Source organism: Cryptomeria japonica, chromosome 3 (assembly GCF_030272615.1).
Source record: "Cryptomeria japonica chromosome 3, Sugi_1.0, whole genome shotgun sequence".
In the NCBI taxonomy this organism is placed as follows: Eukaryota; Viridiplantae; Streptophyta; class Pinopsida; order Cupressales; family Cupressaceae; genus Cryptomeria; species Cryptomeria japonica.
The window spans coordinates 928765201-928789093 of NC_081407.1; the positions used below are offsets into that span (position 1 = coordinate 928765201).

General features: G+C 37.4%; 1 pseudogene; it reads right to left on the reverse strand.

Annotated features, from left to right (window-relative positions):
- The window catches only part of LOC131874435 (uncharacterized), a 132474-nt pseudogene extending 109566 nt beyond the window's left edge, over positions 1–22908 (reverse strand).
- Between the last annotated feature and the right edge of the window lie 985 nt (positions 22909–23893).

Here is a 23893-nt window from a genome sequence, read left to right on the forward strand (position 1 = left end):
AAATTCTTGACATAGAAATTTGTCATGAATTGTCATAAGCCTTGCATAGCAATTTGTCATGGATATGTCATAATTTTGCTATTATTGATTTGAATTTCTATTCAAATCTCTTTCATACTAATTTGCTCATTTATCCAATTCTTCTATAAATTGGATGTTTTCTTCAATCAATCCCTTCATAATCTTGACCTTCGAATCCTTCATGAATCTCGAATTTTTACCGAACCTTCGTTTCTAGTACTCTTGAGCCTTTTTGCTTTCAAATTGTGTGAGCACTTGTAGGTGAGATCCACAAAACTATTGAAGAGGAAAGAACAACAATGGAGCCGCATGGAAGAAGCATATGGTTTGCATAATTTTACTTTTGAATGCTTTGTTTCCATACCTTTATTGAATGTGCTTTGGAATTAGGTTCATTTGCATTGAGTATTCTTATGATTATGTTATCATGTTTTGTGTTTTTGATTGATATATCTTATTTTGATGAATCCTAATTTCTACGCTACATTAATTGGTGAACCCGACGTGAATACTAACCTTCTAACCATCTTACTGTGTTTTGGAGTCCTTCTAAGCTGATTTGCAGGTCAAAAACTCAAAAACAGGGCCGTGCAGGGTATTCTGGACACTTCTGCGCCTGTGTTAAGCATCTTGCGCCTGTGTTGAAGAGTCTTGCGCCTGTGTCAAGACATCTTGCGCTTGTGTTTGACAACCTGCGCTTGTGTCCTGTCTTCTGCGCCTGTGTAAAGTCCAGATCAGAGGGTAAAAAAATGCAGTTTACTTGAAATTTTTGATGTTTTTGCATTTTGTTTTCTGTGTTTTGGATTTTGGTACTGATTATTTGTGCAGGATCTTGGTATACGCATGACAAAGACTAAAAATCAAACTACTAACATGTGTTATGCAGATTCGATGGTCAAAGACAACAAATCAAACTTCTGACATGTGTTTTGCAGGTTGCCTTGGAGAAACAACCAAATTGTGTGTTTGAGTTTTTAATTAGGCACTTAGTGATTTTTAAATAGGAGGAAATGAACCCTTGTTTGCTTTGTTTGTTAAGTATGACATTGGAGTAGGAGAGTATGCTCTCATCCTTCATAGGGTGATCAGAAATCTAGATCTTCGATACCATGCTTGTGTGGTTGATTGTTTGTCTCCATTAGAGGGCCTGCCTTCCCGACCACTTTGCTTTAGCAAGCGAGTGATAATCGTGAGAAGGGAACGACCCAAAGTGAGTACGGCTAGAATTCCTGGGCATTCTAACTCACTATAAACAAATACCTGATGAGCGAAAGCTTTGAAGGAAGTGTTACGTGGGAATTGCAGTTACTTGGGAAGTGATGCCCCTTGAACTCTTTCTCATATCAACATCTAAGTAGGGCCTCTTGGTCTAAATCGCGCTTGCGTGACTACATTTGTTGGTATCTTGATGGGCTTAATGTCTCAATCATGCTTGCATGACATCAAGGAGTAATGCTTAACAGAAATCCTTACTACATACCTTGTTTTTAGAGGCCAAAAACCCTTCTAGTTGCTTGAGAAGGACAAATTCGGATACTTGGAAGAGATACTAAGTTCGCCATAGGGAGATTCCATGGGGACTGATGCTTGGCTGCCCTGAGAAGTGAGTGCCGTGGAGGGGAGCCCGTGGGGTCAAGCATCTATGTATTCTCCTTGAATCCCATAATGAGTCTACCTCTCAAGTACCTAATGTCTTTGCCTACCCTAGGGAATGTGGAAATGAGCATGATTGTCTTGAGTCTAAATTGCAATATCTTGTATTCTTTGATTGTCAAAAGTTGAATCCCATTTCAAGAACAAACACATTGATCAAACATAAGATTTAAACACAAGAGACATTCATCCAACAAACATTCAACAAGATTCATAGATCATACTTCAAGCATGGTTGTCAAACATTGGTCAAAAACTTGTCTCAACTCTTATGTCACTTGCATTTAGGTTCATCCTATTTTGCATTTTGCAAGTTCATTATCAAGTATCAAGGTTAGGTTTCACCTAAGTCATACTTCTTTTGCATATCAATAAAAGTCATCCATTTGCATATGTCCTCTTGCATAAGAGTAATATCATTTCATAATTAAACCTTAGACTTCATCTTAGGTTGACATTGTCATATCATATTAAGATCATTTGCATATTAATTATCCTTTTGCATATAGTGTCAAACATAGGTCTTGTCATACTTGAGTAATCCGAATCTTTGATAAACCCTAAGTCATTGTTAAGAAGTCTAGACATTATCAAACTTTTGTCCTTTTGTCATCAATATCATTTCGTCAAACCTAGCTTAGTATCCAAGCATATAGGGGAGACATTGTCATCTTGTCCTTTGCCATTTAAGTCCTTTTGTCCTTTGAGGTCTAGACATCATTTCAATTTCCTAAGGGTCCATCTCTTAGATTTGCATTTCAAAAGTTTGTCAAAATCTTTTAAAACAACCAAAAACATAGATTGCATTTTAGTCTATTTTAGTTTGCATTTAGTTGCATATCATATATTATCCTTGAAAAATTCCAAAAATATTGCATTTGCATAGTGACATGTCTATTGAAACAAGATTCCAAGAACCAATGATGCAACAAAGTTTGACATATCAACCAACAATGCAATCACAATTCTATCCAACCCAACAACAAGGCAATATCGATCAAACTTATCATGATGATGTAAATCTCCAAATACAAAAACTAGAGGAGAAGCTAGCTCAAGAAAATGAGATATTGGAACAAAGAGTGAAAAACATTGTGAAGAATAGATCACAAATGTCCAAAATGTTTCGAAAATTTCCAGGTCGAAATCCAAATATCGAGCCAATTGATGTAAGATCTCTTCTTGAACGATCAGACATACCAGCTCTCCTCTCACAAATAGAGATGATGAAACAATTTCAAGAAAAGAGACAACAACATTATGTGCCTTCACAACAAGAACAAGAAGGTGTTTACTATCAATCAGATTTTCAACCAATACAACCAATTGTTCAACAGGTCCAACATATACAACCAACGCAACCAATGGTCCAACATATACAACAGACACAACCAATTGTCCAACATATGCAACCAACACAACCAATGGTCCAATTTCAACAATATGTCCAACCAACTATACAATGTCAACAAATAGTTCAACCAATGGTGGAATATCAACAAGTTCAAGTTCAATCAACATATCAATATCAACAACACCAACCAAACATTCAAAAACAAAGGTTGCAGCACACACCAAGCCAAGTGTCAAACCTGTCAGAACAATTAAACCAAGTCCAATATCAAAACATGACATCAAACCAAAAACAAGTTCAAATTCCAAGTCCAACTATGTCAAAACCTCGAAAGAAAGGTGGCCTTATTGCAATGCTCTTAAGGAAACGACTAAGTGAGCCTTTTGAGGAAGATAAAGATAATACAATTATGTCTAGCAATGCCTCATCCCCTCACAAACAAATTGACTTTCCAGTGGCATCTATCCCTACACCTCTAGAAGTTTCACAAGAATCTTCCATATTGTCCTCATCAAACAATACACCCAAGGATGAAGTTACCCAAGAGCTATCCATAATTGATTGCCAAGATAATCCAATTCATGATGCACATCCTTGTCATGTTTCAGAAATACAAGACCCAATGCCACCATGCACTTTATTGCCATTACCTATTTTAGAGGACCCCATTCGAAGTCCCTCTTTCTCATGTTCAAGCATTGATTCCTTGCCAGAATCCATCGCAAATGTTCAAAGTGCATCCCCTTCATGCCAAAGCATTGATTCCTTGTCAGAATCCTCCATGCATATCCAAAGTCCAACCTCATGTCAAGAGGATAATTTAGAGCATGAAGAAATGAGTCCTAAAGCAAATCAAGATCAAGATCCTGAAACCTTATCATCCCATTCAATTGTTGACCAGGATCTTATCTTCCGAGAAACTCATGATGATTCTCCTATTCTTGTCCATCATATCCAAAGTCCTATTGACACTCCACTCCCTGAGCAAGATCAAGATATTCTAGTCCATCCAATCCCAAACGATCCCATTCCATTTCATGAACACAATGTCCTTTCAAATCCCATTGACATTCCACTTCCTAAACAAGAGCAAGATATCCCTTCCATCCTTTCCGATGATCCCATTGAAAGTCAAGAGCAAAGTAATTTTAAAGAGGAATCCAATGATCTTCCTCCTTGTCAAGATCAAAGTATCCTTCCAAATTCATTTCCAACACAAGACCCTATCATTCCTTCAGATCCTCCACAAGATCCACTTGTCCCTCCATCTCCACGTCCTAATCTCGCATATCCACTCCAAGATTGCATTTCTTTTGACGATCCCATTATTTCTTCCATTCCATCTCTTGAAGAGCCTATCATTGAACCATGTCTACTACACAATCCTAGTCCCCCTCATGATCCTAATCCCCCTCATGATTCTAACGTGGCAGTGCAAGATGTTCATGAACCCCTGACATTAACAATGGGTTCTTCCACTTTGGTGCAATCCAATCCACTTCAAGATCTCATTATTTCTCTCATATCATATCCACCTCATAATGGACTCGCGTCTTCTTCCCAAAGAAAAGAGTATCCTACAAGTCAAAATATTGATAAAGGCAAAGGGGTAGATCTCCATAAGCAAGAATCCTTTCATGTTAAAGAGTATACTAATGGTCATGGCTATAGAGCTCACACTCAAGGCATTGGTATCCCTTCAAAGTCAAAATCCAAATGTCCACCTTCCCCATCATCGCTTCCATCCATTCTAGGTCCCTATATCCCTCCATCTCCTATGCAAGGTCAGCAAAGGCACACATCTTGGAGAACCTTCCATCCATCCCACATGCCTCCATATCATTCCCATCCACACCGACATTCATTCCCTCCTCCAAGCAATTTGGATGCCAAGCATAAAAGTCATAAGTCTAGCAATCCACATGTATTCAAGGATCAACATGTCCAATATAATCGACATGTCAAAACAAAGAACAATATGATCTATAAAGAAAAAGAAATATCCAAAAGGCCACAAAGGCCCACTGAGCAAAATCAAGCGAAGTCAAAATATATATGGGTTCCTAAATCCCTTGTGCAAGCACTGCACTCCAAGGAACCACAAAAGCATGAAAAATCAAAAACCATGTGGATCCCTAAGAAGCTCCTTGAAGCACAAAAAGCAAAATCCAACTTGGCATCCAAAATTGCTATTCCTCCATCAAAACCTTCCAAGTCTATTCCTCCATCACCTTCTTCATCCATTTTGGGCCCTTATGTCCCAAAATCCATAGTCTTTCCTCCATCCAAATCTCACAATCTGAAATACATCTTTCCTCCATCAGTCTATCACCCCTCAAGGTGTGTGCCAATGTCGATCTTGCCAACATTTCCATCCACTCAAGCACAATTCTTCCAACACCCTATCCACTATCCAATGCATATTTTCCATCCTTCCATCCCTCTGGTCCAATCCTTTGCATAAATCCGTGCCTTAGTTTCATCTCATTTTCCATGTCCTTATCCTACCAACGTCTTTGAGCATACTTTTAAAGGTCATGGTCCATTTTTTTTCAAGGCTACTATCCAAATAAAAAGACGCTTGAGTCCTTCTTCCATCCCCTATCATGTGTCCATCTTCTTCTGAAAAAGTCAAAATCCAAAAAAATCAAAAAAAGAAAAAAAGTGAAAAAAAAAGAAAAAAGAAAAGAAAAAGTAAAGAAAAATAATTCGTCCACTGGTGAAAACCTGGCAAACAGGCGCCTTGGGCAAGTACCATGATGAAAACCTGGCAAACAGGCGTCATGTGTAATCCATGAACTTCTTGCACACCACACTTGGGGGCAGGTTTCCTCCTTAATATCCTTTTGTCCTTCATTGTTCCATTATCCTATCGAACCCCCGTCATTACCCTTCATATCCTATTGTCCCCCATGTCCATTTTCCCTTTCCACCCTTTGATCTTGACAAGGCTGACGATCTTCATGAGCATCACGCATCTTGTTTGCAGCTTTTAGTCTATCATAGCTTTTGGTCATTTATCCATTTGCTTATTATAACCTTTCATCCATATTCCCTAGCTTATTGCAACTTTCTACCACTATCCCTTAGCCTACCCCGACCTTCTGTCCATGTCCTTTATCCATTCTTGGTCTTGCTTATCCTATCCATATCATATCGCTATCCATACACTCTTTTTGTCCCTTGATCTTGATCTGACATAAGGACGTAAAATTTAAAACATGGTTTCAAAAACCTCTTGACATGTCCCTCATGCCATATCACTGCTATACATTGTCATATCCAGTCTCTTGTCCCATCACACAATATCTCTTGGAAATTGCATCTGTATTGTCTCCATAATAAAAGGCCTTTGTCTTCCCTCTATCCACCATCATTTCAGCAAGCCTATTTATTCACCTGTCATATTCCTTGCCTTGCTAGACACTGGGGGCAAAAATCATAAAAATCAAACAATGTCATGCAAAAATCATGAAAAAAAAAAATCATAAAAATTGAAAAAAAGTCCTAAAGAAAGTCATAAAAATTGAAAAATGTCATGAAAAAATTCATAAAAATTAAAACATGACCTGAAAAAAGATCATAAAAATTGAAAAAAGTCCTGCAAAAAAAATTCTAAAAATCAAATAATGTCCTGAAGAAATCCATAAAAATCGAAAAATGTCATCAACAAAATTCATAAAAATCATATAAAGTCCTGAAAAAATTGAAAACACAAAAAAATTGTAAAACTTCAAAAACAAAACAAACATTCTGCAATAAATTATTCCCTTTGTGCATCGACAGCTCACTGCGTATACGTCCAACAATTTGCAATCAAACATTGTGCTTTAACTGAAATCACGCATTAACAGATGAACTTTTTCAACTCAAACCAAGCATTCAAACTGATCCAAATTGTCTTATCAATCGAATATCAGCATCAAAATCATTTGTCTTTGTCACATTATCATGGGTCTTATACAGGGTGTGGTATACTCGAAACCAGACTGTGTCCTGTCTTAGACGGGGTACCACATTTCCTGAAACCAGACAGCATGATCGTCCTATCAGCACGTTCAACTTTTGACAATAAAGATCAAGATGTTTGTTTGATTTGCTTGAATTTGTGAGTCTTATCTTCTTATTGATTTATCTTTGGCTTCGATCATGTCCCTATGTTGCTCGATGATGTCACTGAGTGATTTAGAGTGACCGGGATGGCTCATGATCCTTTTCTTTTTTGATTGTGATTGTCGTTTGTCTGTGATGTGTCTGTCTTTTGCAAATCGGGTTGCATTTCAGCTCTGGCCTTCAATGCCATGATGCTACGCATCCATTTTGCTAAATAAAAATAAAGGTTCTCACCTACAAAGTGCATTACTGAAAGCAAATTTTCATCATCTCTAATTGTCCTCTGTCTTATTTCTTCTTACTAACACTTCTTCCGTCCGGTCGGATAGTCAGTTCGGTCTAGTGCTCCGATATCCAAAACCATATTGTGTCCTGCATACATTTGGTCAATACATTTGCATTCCATTACACATTACATCACGCATTTTATAAATACATCCAAAATACATAAAAATGCATCCATACATGTTCATAAACCAGTGCATAAGTCATCCATACATGCAAAAAAAAAGAAAAAAGCCATAAGTCATAACATATTGCATCCATCATATCGATGCATATCATATCACATATCATAATAATGTCGGAGTACAAAATCGGACTGTCTGTCCTAAGTATGGCCCGCAGGCTGACTACATAATGTCAAACTACATAACGACACAGAATCACCGCCAAAGTGTCGGTGGATGATAACTCATCACAAAAATAATACCAGTTGGTAACTCATCACAGAGTAAACTGATTCATACATTTACCTATTACTGGTTCACATATTTTACCGATTACCGGTTCACACATTTTACCAATTACTAGTTTTGTGAAAATGAAGACTAGGAAAATTGATAACAACCACTTTGTTCCTTCATACCGCTTTGGGATCCTCGAACCGCTTGGGTCTTCGTACCACTTAGGTCTTCATCCCGCTTGAGACCGGTAAACACTTTCTGCAAAACACTGATAGTCTAAAGACTATAATACACAATACCGGTTGGAACAAATACCGGTTGAGCATAACTCATACATACAAAAAGTGATCTCAATGCAAGTGTGTGTCCATCAATGACAATCACAACATCATCATCAAAAATGCCAACAATCTCCCCCTTTGGCATTGATGGCAACACTTAGGAAAATTTTGACATCTAAGTGTTTTACAATAAAAATATGCCATAATAAAAAATTACTCCCCCTAAGCATATACACTATCCCTTTTGCAGAAAATACAATGTATACTACTCCCTTATAGAGATAAACATGAAAGTATACATAACATGCATCAAAATTTTAAATACAGAATAATACTCCCCCTTTGCCAACAATGACAAAGTATTGTAGAATAACCCCTGTTTCTCATTATCATTAATATACTAAATGTTTACGACAATAATGAGTGAAACTTATCGAAAACTGATTTAAAATCCCGCATGAAGGCTTTCATGAATAAATACCATGACTCAAGCAATGAGGTAGCAACCTGACTTTCTGTTTGCATCTAGGATACCTGTTCCTCCATGGCATCCAAGGTACTCATCTCTTGAGTGACCGTTTAGGCATCCAAATTGAGATAGCACTTCTGAAGTATTTGCAGTCATGGTAGTAGAACCAGTTTCTTGCAAATATGTGGTCTGGTTGGTGATCTCCAACTCTATTCTGATAGTTTGGAGTTGAAACCAGTGAACGGTTTGCCCAAATGTGGTGAAGGAATCATAGGGCATCTTGAAGGTGCTTATATATGCCTGTAAGTCAGATTGCAGCTTTTCCTTCTGTGCAAGCATATCATCAAAAAATAGATGGGGTTGGCTTATCTTACTGAGTAGTAGTTTCCCCTCATCTAGAGCATCTCTTATGTCCTTCCATGCTTTCTAAAGTTTAGACCGGAGCTCATTTAATTTCTGTTGGCATTTTTTATGTTTATGTTGTGATTGTCATTGATGGACACACACTTGCATTGAGATCATTTTTGTATGTATGAGTTATGCTCAACCAGTAATTGTTCCAACTAGTATGATGCATTATAGTCCTTAGACTATTGGTGTTTTGCAGAAAGTGTTTACCAATCTGAAGCGGCATGTTAACCCCAAGCGGTTCGAGGATCTCAAGTGGTACGAAGGATCAAAGCGGCAGAACACATACTTCCCAGTCTTCATTTTGTCAAACCGGCAACTGGCATTTTGCTTGAACCGGTATTTTGTATGAACTAGTAATACTCTATGATGAGTTACCAACTGACATCTTGTGATGAGTTACCATCCATCAATTATTTGACGGTGCCGACACTTTAACAGTGCTTTTTGTGTCGTGTTACCAAGTATGTCCAGGTTCATTGAACCTAGGAAATTGTAATGTAATCCTATTGGACCGACATGAAATCAGATTCCTTTATAAGGACATCATGTCTAGGGTTTTAGGTTGTTGATGTGGTTGTAGTGAAAGTTTATGTTCATGCTAGGGTTTAAGGTGGTTGAGGAGTTAGAGAGAGTATGAATGTGTAGAAGACTGAAGCAATGTTGGAATGCATTAGGAATGAGCTATCAAAAATCTAACCAAGCAGTCTGTGCTATTAGCTAGATCAATCACTTGTTGATTACTCACATCTTTGACAAGTTTGTAGCCCTTAACCGGGTAGGCCCAAAAGCTTTTTGTAAATCCTCTAACAAGGTGGTTCACATCTATGGATCTAAAATCCTCTAGCAAGGTAGTCTTTAAACGAACTTATCTCCTAACAGAGATTGAGATTCCTAACAAGATTTGTTTTGGTAAAGAGCATTGTAAGACCTTAACCAGTCTGACCTTAACCAGTCTGGTTCCTATTCTGTAGATAGTTACTTGTGAGTTCCATCTCACCGTGGTTTTTCCCATTTGGGTTTCCACGTCAAAATCTCTTGTGTTATGGTGTTTGTGCTTTTGTGGGTGAATGTATTATTAGCTATTTGGTTTGCATGTGTGTTAACTGGTTTGTCTGCTAAACTGTTTTACCGGTTTACTATTAGTCTTGCAAAGTGTTTAAGTGCAAAGATTTTTGGCATACTAATTCAGCCCCCCCTCTTAGTATTCATCAATTTTTTCACTAAGGCAGTGTTCAGTTCCTTTTGATGCTTCTTTTGTGCATTGGCTTCAACAACATCTTCTAGGCATTGCACCTGGTCCTCTACAACTATGCATAAAAGTTTCAGTTGGGCCAGAGAGGAATCGGTACTGGGGAGGTTAGTACTGGGTATCAAACTGGTAGGAGTTTCTATCATAGTTTGAATAACATCTTGTTTCTTCTTCCTCCTTAATTCTTCCAGTTGCTCTTGGGCAAGCTTAATGCTTTGCAACAACTCCATTTCATTTGCAGATTGGAGGTCAATGGGACTAGTAATGTCAACCAGTTTGGCTTGACTACCAGTTGCCTTTGGGGTCTCCACTTGTGTGCTCTTTGCTGCTTCCTCCTCTTTGGCTCTTTACTTTTCCTCTTCAACCTTCTTTTTCTCCTCATCTTCTTTCTTTCTCTTTTCTTCTTCCTTCTTTCTATCTTCTTCTTTCTGCTTCTCTTCTTCTTTCTTCTTCTCCTCTTCCTGTTTCCTCTTCTCTTCCTCTTTTCTCTTCTCCTCTTCCTGTTTCTTCTTCTCCTCTTCCTATTTCTTCTTCTCCTCTTCCTCTTTCTTCTTCTCCCCTTCCATTTTCTTCTTCTCCTCTTCCTTTTTCTTCTTCTCCTCTTCCTCTTTCTTCTTCTCCGCTTCCTTTTTCTTCTTCTCCTCTTCCTCTTTATTCTTTTTCTCTTTCTCCGCTTCCACTTTATCAACTTTTTCTTTGTCCTATTTTTATTTGTCCACTCTCTCTTTGTCAACCTTGTCCTTTGCTACATCTAGAGTGACATTTTCACTATCCAAAGCATCAATGTCAATTGTGTCTGTAGACACCCAAAAATGGTCAACGCTTGCAAGGTCATACTTTAACATTTGCGCATTGCCTCATTTTAGGTTTTTGCATCGCATTAACATTTCTCCTATGTCACGCACTTGGTCTTTATCATTTGCGAACATCGAGTCATTCTTCTATATTCTTCAATCATCTCATCCTTGAATTTGATCTTGTCGACAACAATATTCAGTCATGATTTTGATCGATTTTACCCTGTCGCATCAATGTGCGTATTCATTTGTCATCATTTTGGACATCGTCAATCCTAATTAGGGTTTTGTCCTCCTATCAATCTTATCATTTTGGACATCGTCAATCCTAATTAGGGTTTTGTCCTGTTTTCAATCTTATCATTTGGCGATCGGTTTATCAATCTTGTCGATTTATCATCAATCCTTCAATCTTGTCATTTTGCGATCGATTTGTCATCGATCGTGGTCATGTCTAATCTTGTCATCTTGCAATCTATTTTGTCAATTTTGTCATTTTTCAACCGATTTGTCATCGATCGTTATTTGTCTCAATTGGCGCATCTATCAATCAAATCATTTTGTCGCATTGGTCATTTATCAAATCAAAACATGATCAAGTCAATTATAGACCTAATTATCATCCTCGCATTTCTAATTCGTCTTCTAGGGTTTCATGATTCAATCATTTAACCTAATTTGTCATTTCTTCCTTTAGGATTAAATAAATTACTTATTTATCCTAAGTTTCCTTATTACAATTAAATCTTCATTTAATTGTCTAATTATTCCTCTTTGTGAATTGATTAATAAATGAAAAATTATTAATTAATTCACTAAATCCTAATTTCTAATTTCTTTCAATTTCTAATTTCCTATTTTCATTATTTTCTAATTTCCTAATTTCTTAATTCTTAAATTCAATTTTCTCCTATTTCTTTCCTAAATTTATGGCAATGACATAGAAATTTGTCATAAAATGTCATAAATTGTCATAAAATTCTTGACATAGAAATGTGTCATAGAATTTGTCATGAATTTGTCATAAAATGTCATAAATTCTTGACATAGAAATTTGTCATGAATTGTCATAAGCCTTGCATAGCAATTTGTCATGGATATGTCATAATTTTGCTATTATTGATTTGAATTTCTATTCAAATCTCTTTCATACTAATTTGCTCATTTATCCAATTCTTCTATAAATTGGATGTTTTCTTCAATCAATCCCTTCATAATCTTGACCTTCGAATCCTTCATGAATCTCGAATTTTTACCGAACCTTCGTTTCTAGTACTCTTGAGCCTTTTTGCTTTCAAATTGTGTGAGCACTTGTAGGTGAGATCCACAAAACTATTGAAGAGGAAAGAACAACAATGGAGCCGCATGGAAGAAGCATATGGTTTGCATAATTTTACTTTTGAATGCTTTGTTTCCATACCTTTATTGAATGTGCTTTGGAATTAGGTTCATTTGCATTGAGTATTCTTATGATTATGTTATCATGTTTTGTGTTTTTGATTGATATATCTTATTTTGATGAATCCTAATTTCTACGCTACATTAATTGGTGAACCCGACGTGAATACTAACCTTCTAACCATCTTACTGTGTTTTGGAGTCCTTCTAAGCTGATTTGCAGGTCAAAAACTCAAAAACAGGGCCGTGCAGGGTATTCTGGACACTTCTGCGCCTGTGTTAAGCATCTTGCGCCTGTGTTGAAGAGTCTTGCGCCTGTGTCAAGACATCTTGCGCTTGTGTTTGACAACCTGCGCTTGTGTCCTGTCTTCTGCGCCTGTGTAAAGTCCAGATCAGAGGGTAAAAAAATGCAGTTTACTTGAAATTTTTGATGTTTTTGCATTTTGTTTTCTGTGTTTTGGATTTTGGTACTGATTATTTGTGCAGGATCTTGGTATACGCATGACAAAGACTAAAAATCAAACTACTAACATGTGTTATGCAGATTCGATGGTCAAAGACAACAAATCAAACTTCTGACATGTGTTTTGCAGGTTGCCTTGGAGAAACAACCAAATTGTGTGTTTGAGTTTTTAATTAGGCACTTAGTGATTTTTAAATAGGAGGAAATGAACCCTTGTTTGCTTTGTTTGTTAAGTATGACATTGGAGTAGGAGAGTATGCTCTCATCCTTCATAGGGTGATCAGAAATCTAGATCTTCGATACCATGCTTGTGTGGTTGATTGTTTGTCTCCATTAGAGGGCCTGCCTTCCCGACCACTTTGCTTTAGCAAGCGAGTGATAATCGTGAGAAGGGAACGACCCAAAGTGAGTACGGCTAGAATTCCTGGGCATTCTAACTCACTATAAACAAATACCTGATGAGCGAAAGCTTTGAAGGAAGTGTTACGTGGGAATTGCAGTTACTTGGGAAGTGATGCCCCTTGAACTCTTTCTCATATCAACATCTAAGTAGGGCCTCTTGGTCTAAATCGCGCTTGCGTGACTACATTTGTTGGTATCTTGATGGGCTTAATGTCTCAATCATGCTTGCATGACATCAAGGAGTAATGCTTAACAGAAATCCTTACTACATACCTTGTTTTTAGAGGCCAAAAACCCTTCTAGTTGCTTGAGAAGGACAAATTCGGATACTTGGAAGAGATACTAAGTTCGCCATAGGGAGATTCCATGGGGACTGATGCTTGGCTGCCCTGAGAAGTGAGTGCCGTGGAGGGGAGCCCGTGGGGTCAAGCATCTATGTATTCTCCTTGAATCCCATAATGAGTCTACCTCTCAAGTACCTAATGTCTTTGCCTACCCTAGGGAATGTGGAAATGAGCATGATTGTCTTGAGTCTAAATTGCAATATCTTGTATTCTTTGATTGTCAAAAGTTGAATCCCATTTCAAGAACAAACACATTGATCAAACATAAGATTTAAACACAAGAGACATTCATCCAACAAACATTCAACAAGATTCATAGATCATACTTCAAGCATGGTTGTCAAACATTGGTCAAAAACTTGTCTCAACTCTTATGTCACTTGCATTTAGGTTCATCCTATTTTGCATTTTGCAAGTTCATTATCAAGTATCAAGGTTAGGTTTCACCTAAGTCATACTTCTTTTGCATATCAATAAAAGTCATCCATTTGCATATGTCCTCTTGCATAAGAGTAATATCATTTCATAATTAAACCTTAGACTTCATCTTAGGTTGACATTGTCATATCATATTAAGATCATTTGCATATTAATTATCCTTTTGCATATAGTGTCAAACATAGGTCTTGTCATACTTGAGTAATCCGAATCTTTGATAAACCCTAAGTCATTGTTAAGAAGTCTAGACATTATCAAACTTTTGTCCTTTTGTCATCAATATCATTTCGTCAAACCTAGCTTAGTATCCAAGCATATAGGGGAGACATTGTCATCTTGTCCTTTGCCATTTAAGTCCTTTTGTCCTTTGAGGTCTAGACATCATTTCAATTTCCTAAGGGTCCATCTCTTAGATTTGCATTTCAAAAGTTTGTCAAAATCTTTTAAAACAACCAAAAACATAGATTGCATTTTAGTCTATTTTAGTTTGCATTTAGTTGCATATCATATATTATCCTTGAAAAATTCCAAAAATATTGCATTTGCATAGTGACATGTCTATTGAAACAAGATTCCAAGAACCAATGATGCAACAAAGTTTGACATATCAACCAACAATGCAATCACAATTCTATCCAACCCAACAACAAGGCAATATCGATCAAACTTATCATGATGATGTAAATCTCCAAATACAAAAACTAGAGGAGAAGCTAGCTCAAGAAAATGAGATATTGGAACAAAGAGTGAAAAACATTGTGAAGAATAGATCACAAATGTCCAAAATGTTTCGAAAATTTCCAGGTCGAAATCCAAATATCGAGCCAATTGATGTAAGATCTCTTCTTGAACGATCAGACATACCAGCTCTCCTCTCACAAATAGAGATGATGAAACAATTTCAAGAAAAGAGACAACAACATTATGTGCCTTCACAACAAGAACAAGAAGGTGTTTACTATCAATCAGATTTTCAACCAATACAACCAATTGTTCAACAGGTCCAACATATACAACCAACGCAACCAATGGTCCAACATATACAACAGACACAACCAATTGTCCAACATATGCAACCAACACAACCAATGGTCCAATTTCAACAATATGTCCAACCAACTATACAATGTCAACAAATAGTTCAACCAATGGTGGAATATCAACAAGTTCAAGTTCAATCAACATATCAATATCAACAACACCAACCAAACATTCAAAAACAAAGGTTGCAGCACACACCAAGCCAAGTGTCAAACCTGTCAGAACAATTAAACCAAGTCCAATATCAAAACATGACATCAAACCAAAAACAAGTTCAAATTCCAAGTCCAACTATGTCAAAACCTCGAAAGAAAGGTGGCCTTATTGCAATGCTCTTAAGGAAACGACTAAGTGAGCCTTTTGAGGAAGATAAAGATAATACAATTATGTCTAGCAATGCCTCATCCCCTCACAAACAAATTGACTTTCCAGTGGCATCTATCCCTACACCTCTAGAAGTTTCACAAGAATCTTCCATATTGTCCTCATCAAACAATACACCCAAGGATGAAGTTACCCAAGAGCTATCCATAATTGATTGCCAAGATAATCCAATTCATGATGCACATCCTTGTCATGTTTCAGAAATACAAGACCCAATGCCACCATGCACTTTATTGCCATTACCTATTTTAGAGGACCCCATTCGAAGTCCCTCTTTCTCATGTTCAAGCATTGATTCCTTGCCAGAATCCATCGCAAATGTTCAAAGTGCATCCCCTTCATGCCAAAGCATTGATTCCTTGTCAGAATCCTCCATGCATATCCAAAGTCCAACCTCATGTCAAGAGGATAATTTAGAGCATGAAGAAATGAGTCCTAAAGCAAATCAAGATCAAGATCCTGAAACCTTATCATCCCATTCAATTGTTGACCAGGATCTTATCTTCCGAGAAACTCATGATGATTCTCCTATTCTTGTCCATCATATCCAAAGTCCTATTGACACTCCACTCCCTGAGCAAGATCAAGATATTCTAGTCCATCCAATCCCAAACGATCCCATTCCATTTCATGAACACAATGTCCTTTCAAATCCCATTGACATTCCACTTCCTAAACAAGAGCAAGATATCCCTTCCATCCTTTCCGATGATCCCATTGAAAGTCAAGAGCAAAGTAATTTTAAAGAGGAATCCAATGATCTTCCTCCTTGTCAAGATCAAAGTATCCTTCCAAATTCATTTCCAACACAAGACCCTATCATTCCTTCAGATCCTCCACAAGATCCACTTGTCCCTCCATCTCCACGTCCTAATCTCGCATATCCACTCCAAGATTGCATTTCTTTTGACGATCCCATTATTTCTTCCATTCCATCTCTTGAAGAGCCTATCATTGAACCATGTCTACTACACAATCCTAGTCCCCCTCATGATCCTAATCCCCCTCATGATTCTAACGTGGCAGTGCAAGATGTTCATGAACCCCTGACATTAACAATGGGTTCTTCCACTTTGGTGCAATCCAATCCACTTCAAGATCTCATTATTTCTCTCATATCATATCCACCTCATAATGGACTCGCGTCTTCTTCCCAAAGAAAAGAGTATCCTACAAGTCAAAATATTGATAAAGGCAAAGGGGTAGATCTCCATAAGCAAGAATCCTTTCATGTTAAAGAGTATACTAATGGTCATGGCTATAGAGCTCACACTCAAGGCATTGGTATCCCTTCAAAGTCAAAATCCAAATGTCCACCTTCCCCATCATCGCTTCCATCCATTCTAGGTCCCTATATCCCTCCATCTCCTATGCAAGGTCAGCAAAGGCACACATCTTGGAGAACCTTCCATCCATCCCACATGCCTCCATATCATTCCCATCCACACCGACATTCATTCCCTCCTCCAAGCAATTTGGATGCCAAGCATAAAAGTCATAAGTCTAGCAATCCACATGTATTCAAGGATCAACATGTCCAATATAATCGACATGTCAAAACAAAGAACAATATGATCTATAAAGAAAAAGAAATATCCAAAAGGCCACAAAGGCCCACTGAGCAAAATCAAGCGAAGTCAAAATATATATGGGTTCCTAAATCCCTTGTGCAAGCACTGCACTCCAAGGAACCACAAAAGCATGAAAAATCAAAAACCATGTGGATCCCTAAGAAGCTCCTTGAAGCACAAAAAGCAAAATCCAACTTGGCATCCAAAATTGCTATTCCTCCATCAAAACCTTCCAAGTCTATTCCTCCATCACCTTCTTCATCCATTTTGGGCCCTTATGTCCCAAAATCCATAGTCTTTCCTCCATCCAAATCTCACAATCTGAAATACATCTTTCCTCCATCAGTCTATCACCCCTCAAGGTGTGTGCCAATGTCGATCTTGCCAACATTTCCATCCACTCAAGCACAATTCTTCCAACACCCTATCCACTATCCAATGCATATTTTCCATCCTTCCATCCCTCTGGTCCAATCCTTTGCATAAATCCGTGCCTTAGTTTCATCTCATTTTCCATGTCCTTATCCTACCAACGTCTTTGAGCATACTTTTAAAGGTCATGGTCCATTTTTTTTCAAGGCTACTATCCAAATAAAAAGACGCTTGAGTCCTTCTTCCATCCCCTATCATGTGTCCATCTTCTTCTGAAAAAGTCAAAATCCAAAAAAATCAAAAAAAGAAAAAAAGTGAAAAAAAAAGAAAAAAGAAAAGAAAAAGTAAAGAAAAATAATTCGTCCACTGGTGAAAACCTGGCAAACAGGCGCCTTGGGCAAGTACCATGATGAAAACCTGGCAAACAGGCGTCATGTGTAATCCATGAACTTCTTGCACACCACACTTGGGGGCAGGTTTCCTCCTTAATATCCTTTTGTCCTTCATTGTTCCATTATCCTATCGAACCCCCGTCATTACCCTTCATATCCTATTGTCCCCCATGTCCATTTTCCCTTTCCACCCTTTGATCTTGACAAGGCTGACGATCTTCATGAGCATCACGCATCTTGTTTGCAGCTTTTAGTCTATCATAGCTTTTGGTCATTTATCCATTTGCTTATTATAACCTTTCATCCATATTCCCTAGCTTATTGCAACTTTCTACCACTATCCCTTAGCCTACCCCGACCTTCTGTCCATGTCCTTTATCCATTCTTGGTCTTGCTTATCCTATCCATATCATATCGCTATCCATACACTCTTTTTGTCCCTTGATCTTGATCTGACATAAGGACGTAAAATTTAAAACATGGTTTCAAAAACCTCTTGACATGTCCCTCATGCCATATCACTGCTATACATTGTCATATCCAGTCTCTTGTCCCATCACACAATATCTCTTGGAAATTGCATCTGTATTGTCTCCATAATAAAAGGCCTTTGTCTTCCCTCTATCCACCATCATTTCAGCAAGCCTATTTATTCACCTGTCATATTCCTTGCCTTGCTAGACACTGGGGGCAAAAATCATAAAAATCAAACAATGTCATGCAAAAATCATGAAAAAAAAAAATCATAAAAATTGAAAAAAAGTCCTAAAGAAAGTCATAAAAATTGAAAAATGTCATGAAAAAATTCATAAAAATTAAAACATGACCTGAAAAAAGATCATAAAAATTGAAAAAAGTCCTGCAAAAAAAATTCTAAAAATCAAATAATGTCCTGAAGAAATCCATAAAAATCGAAAAATGTCATCAACAAAATTCATAAAAATCATATAAAGTCCTGAAAAAATTGAAAACACAAAAAAATTGTAAAACTTCAAAAACAAAACAAACATTCTGCAATAAATTATTCCCTTTGTGCATCGACAGCTCACTGCGTATACGTCCAACAATTTGCAATCAAACATTGTGCTTTAACTGAAATCACGCATTAACAGATGAACTTTTTCAACTCAAACCAAGCATTCAAACTGATCCAAATTGTCTTATCAATCGAATATCAGCATCAAAATCATTTGTCTTTGTCACATTATCATGGGTCTTATACAGGGTGTGGTATACTCGAAACCAGACTGTGTCCTGTCTTAGACGGGGTACCACATTTCCTGAAACCAGACAGCATGATCGTCCTATCAGCACGTTCAACTTTTGACAATAAAGATCAAGATGTTTGTTTGATTTGCTTGAATTTGTGAGTCTTATCTTCTTATTGATTTATCTTTGGCTTCGATCATGTCCCTATGTTGCTCGATGATGTCACTGAGTGATTTAGAGTGACCGGGATGGCTCATGATCCTTTTCTTTTTTGATTGTGATTGTCGTTTGTCTGTGATGTGTCTGTCTTTTGCAAATCGGGTTGCATTTCAGCTCTGGCCTTCAATGCCATGATGCTACGCATCCATTTTGCTAAATAAAAATAAAGGTTCTCACCTACAAAGTGCATTACTGAAAGCAAATTTTCATCATCTCTAATTGTCCTCTGTCTTATTTCTTCTTACTAACACTTCTTCCGTCCGGTCGGATAGTCAGTTCGGTCTAGTGCTCCGATATCCAAAACCATATTGTGTCCTGCATACATTTGGTCAATACATTTGCATTCCATTACACATTACATCACGCATTTTATAAATACATCCAAAATACATAAAAATGCATCCATACATGTTCATAAACCAGTGCATAAGTCATCCATACATGCAAAAAAAAAGAAAAAAGCCATAAGTCATAACATATTGCATCCATCATATCGATGCATATCATATCACATATCATAATAATGTCGGAGTACAAAATCGGACTGTCTGTCCTAAGTATGGCCCGCAGGCTGACTACATAATGTCAAACTACATAACGACACAGAATCACCGCCAAAGTGTCGGTGGATGATAACTCATCACAAAAATAATACCAGTTGGTAACTCATCACAGAGTAAACTGATTCATACATTTACCTATTACTGGTTCACATATTTTACCGATTACCGGTTCACACATTTTACCAATTACTAGTTTTGTGAAAATGAAGACTAGGAAAATTGATAACAACCACTTTGTTCCTTCATACCGCTTTGGGATCCTCGAACCGCTTGGGTCTTCGTACCACTTAGGTCTTCATCCCGCTTGAGACCGGTAAACACTTTCTGCAAAACACTGATAGTCTAAAGACTATAATACACAATACCGGTTGGAACAAATACCGGTTGAGCATAACTCATACATACAAAAAGTGATCTCAATGCAAGTGTGTGTCCATCAATGACAATCACAACATCATCATCAAAAATGCCAACAATCTCCCCCTTTGGCATTGATGGCAACACTTAGGAAAATTTTGACATCTAAGTGTTTTACAATAAAAATATGCCATAATAAAAAATTACTCCCCCTAAGCATATACACTATCCCTTTTGCAGAAAATACAATGTATACTACTCCCTTATAGAGATAAACATGAAAGTATACATAACATGCATCAAAATTTTAAATACAGAATAATACTCCCCCTTTGCCAACAATGACAAAGTATTGTAGAATAACCCCTGTTTCTCATTATCATTAATATACTAAATGTTTACGACAATAATGAGTGAAACTTATCGAAAACTGATTTAAAATCCCGCATGAAGGCTTTCATGAATAAATACCATGACTCAAGCAATGAGGTAGCAACCTGACTTTCTGTTTGCATCTAGGATACCTGTTCCTCCATGGCATCCAAGGTACTCATCTCTTGAGTGACCGTTTAGGCATCCAAATTGAGATAGCACTTCTGAAGTATTTGCAGTCATGGTAGTAGAACCAGTTTCTTGCAAATATGTGGTCTGGTTGGTGATCTCCAACTCTATTCTGATAGTTTGGAGTTGAAACCAGTGAACGGTTTGCCCAAATGTGGTGAAGGAATCATAGGGCATCTTGAAGGTGCTTATATATGCCTGTAAGTCAGATTGCAGCTTTTCCTTCTGTGCAAGCATATCATCAAAAAATAGATGGGGTTGGCTTATCTTACTGAGTAGTAGTTTCCCCTCATCTAGAGCATCTCTTATGTCCTTCCATGCTTTCTAAAGTTTAGACCGGAGCTCATTTAATTTCTGTTGGCATTTTTTATGTTTATGTTGTGATTGTCATTGATGGACACACACTTGCATTGAGATCATTTTTGTATGTATGAGTTATGCTCAACCAGTAATTGTTCCAACTAGTATGATGCATTATAGTCCTTAGACTATTGGTGTTTTGCAGAAAGTGTTTACCAATCTGAAGCGGCATGTTAACCCCAAGCGGTTCGAGGATCTCAAGTGGTACGAAGGATCAAAGCGGCAGAACACATACTTCCCAGTCTTCATTTTGTCAAACCGGCAACTGGCATTTTGCTTGAACCGGTATTTTGTATGAACTAGTAATACTCTATGATGAGTTACCAACTGACATCTTGTGATGAGTTACCATCCATCAATTATTTGACGGTGCCGACACTTTAACAGTGCTTTTTGTGTCGTGTTACCAAGTATGTCCAGGTTCATTGAACCTAGGAAATTGTAATGTAATCCTATTGGACCGACATGAAATCAGATTCCTTTATAAGGACATCATGTCTAGGGTTTTAGGTTGTTGATGTGGTTGTAGTGAAAGTTTATGTTCATGCTAGGGTTTAAGGTGGTTGAGGAGTTAGAGAGAGTATGAATGTGTAGAAGACTGAAGCAATGTTGGAATGCATTAGGAATGAGCTATCAAAAATCTAACCAAGCAGTCTGTGCTATTAGCTAGATCAATCACTTGTTGATTACTCACATCTTTGACAAGTTTGTAGCCCTTAACCGGGTAGGCCCAAAAGCTTTTTGTAAATCCTCTAACAAGGTGGTTCACATCTATGGATCTAAAATCCTCTAGCAAGGTAGTCTTTAAACGAACTTATCTCCTAACAGAGATTGAGATTCCTAACAAGATTTGTTTTGGTAAAGAGCATTGTAAGACCTTAACCAGTCTGACCTTAACCAGTCTGGTTCCTATTCTGTAGATAGTTACTTGTGAGTTCCATCTCACCGTGGTTTTTCCCATTTGGGTTTCCACGTCAAAATCTCTTGTGTTATGGTGTTTGTGCTTTTGTGGGTGAATGTATTATTAGCTATTTGGTTTGCATGTGTGTTAACTGGTTTGTCTGCTAAACTGTTTTACCGGTTTACTATTAGTCTTGCAAAGTGTTTAAGTGCAAAGATTTTTGGCATACTAATTCAGCCCCCCCTCTTAGTATTCATCAATTTTTTCACTAAGGCAGTGTTCAGTTCCTTTTGATGCTTCTTTTGTGCATTGGCTTCAACAACATCTTCTAGGCATTGCACCTGGTCCTCTACAACTATGCATAAAAGTTTCAGTTGGGCCAGAGAGGAATCGGTACTGGGGAGGTTAGTACTGGGTATCAAACTGGTAGGAGTTTCTATCATAGTTTGAATAACATCTTGTTTCTTCTTCCTCCTTAATTCTTCCAGTTGCTCTTGGGCAAGCTTAATGCTTTGCAACAACTCCATTTCATTTGCAGATTGGAGGTCAATGGGACTAGTAATGTCAACCAGTTTGGCTTGACTACCAGTTGCCTTTGGGGTCTCCACTTGTGTGCTCTTTGCTGCTTCCTCCTCTTTGGCTCTTTACTTTTCCTCTTCAACCTTCTTTTTCTCCTCATCTTCTTTCTTTCTCTTTTCTTCTTCCTTCTTTCTATCTTCTTCTTTCTGCTTCTCTTCTTCTTTCTTCTTCTCCTCTTCCTGTTTCCTCTTCTCTTCCTCTTTTCTCTTCTCCTCTTCCTGTTTCTTCTTCTCCTCTTCCTATTTCTTCTTCTCCTCTTCCTCTTTCTTCTTCTCCCCTTCCATTTTCTTCTTCTCCTCTTCCTTTTTCTTCTTCTCCTCTTCCTCTTTCTTCTTCTCCGCTTCCTTTTTCTTCTTCTCCTCTTCCTCTTTATTCTTTTTCTCTTTCTCCGCTTCCACTTTATCAACTTTTTCTTTGTCCTATTTTTATTTGTCCACTCTCTCTTTGTCAACCTTGTCCTTTGCTACATCTAGAGTGACATTTTCACTATCCAAAGCATCAATGTCAATTGTGTCTGTAGACACCCAAAAATGGTCAACGCTTGCAAGGTCATACTTTAACATTTGCGCATTGCCTCATTTTAGGTTTTTGCATCGCATTAACATTTCTCCTATGTCACGCACTTGGTCTTTATCATTTGCGAACATCGAGTCATTCTTCTATATTCTTCAATCATCTCATCCTTGAATTTGATCTTGTCGACAACAATATTCAGTCATGATTTTGATCGATTTTACCCTGTCGCATCAATGTGCGTATTCATTTGTCATCATTTTGGACATCGTCAATCCTAATTAGGGTTTTGTCCTCCTATCAATCTTATCATTTTGGACATCGTCAATCCTAATTAGGGTTTTGTCCTGTTTTCAATCTTATCATTTGGCGATCGGTTTATCAATCTTGTCGATTTATCATCAATCCTTCAATCTTGTCATTTTGCGATCGATTTGTCATCGATCGTGGTCATGTCTAATCTTGTCATCTTGCAATCTATTTTGTCAATTTTGTCATTTTTCAACCGATTTGTCATCGATCGTTATTTGTCTCAATTGGCGCATCTATCAATCAAATCATTTTGTCGCATTGGTCATTTATCAAATCAAAACATGATCAAGTCAATTATAGACCTAATTATCATCCTCGCATTTCTAATTCGTCTTCTAGGGTTTCATGATTCAATCATTTAACCTAATTTGTCATTTCTTCCTTTAGGATTAAATAAATTACTTATTTATCCTAAGTTTCCTTATTACAATTAAATCTTCATTTAATTGTCTAATTATTCCTCTTTGTGAATTGATTAAT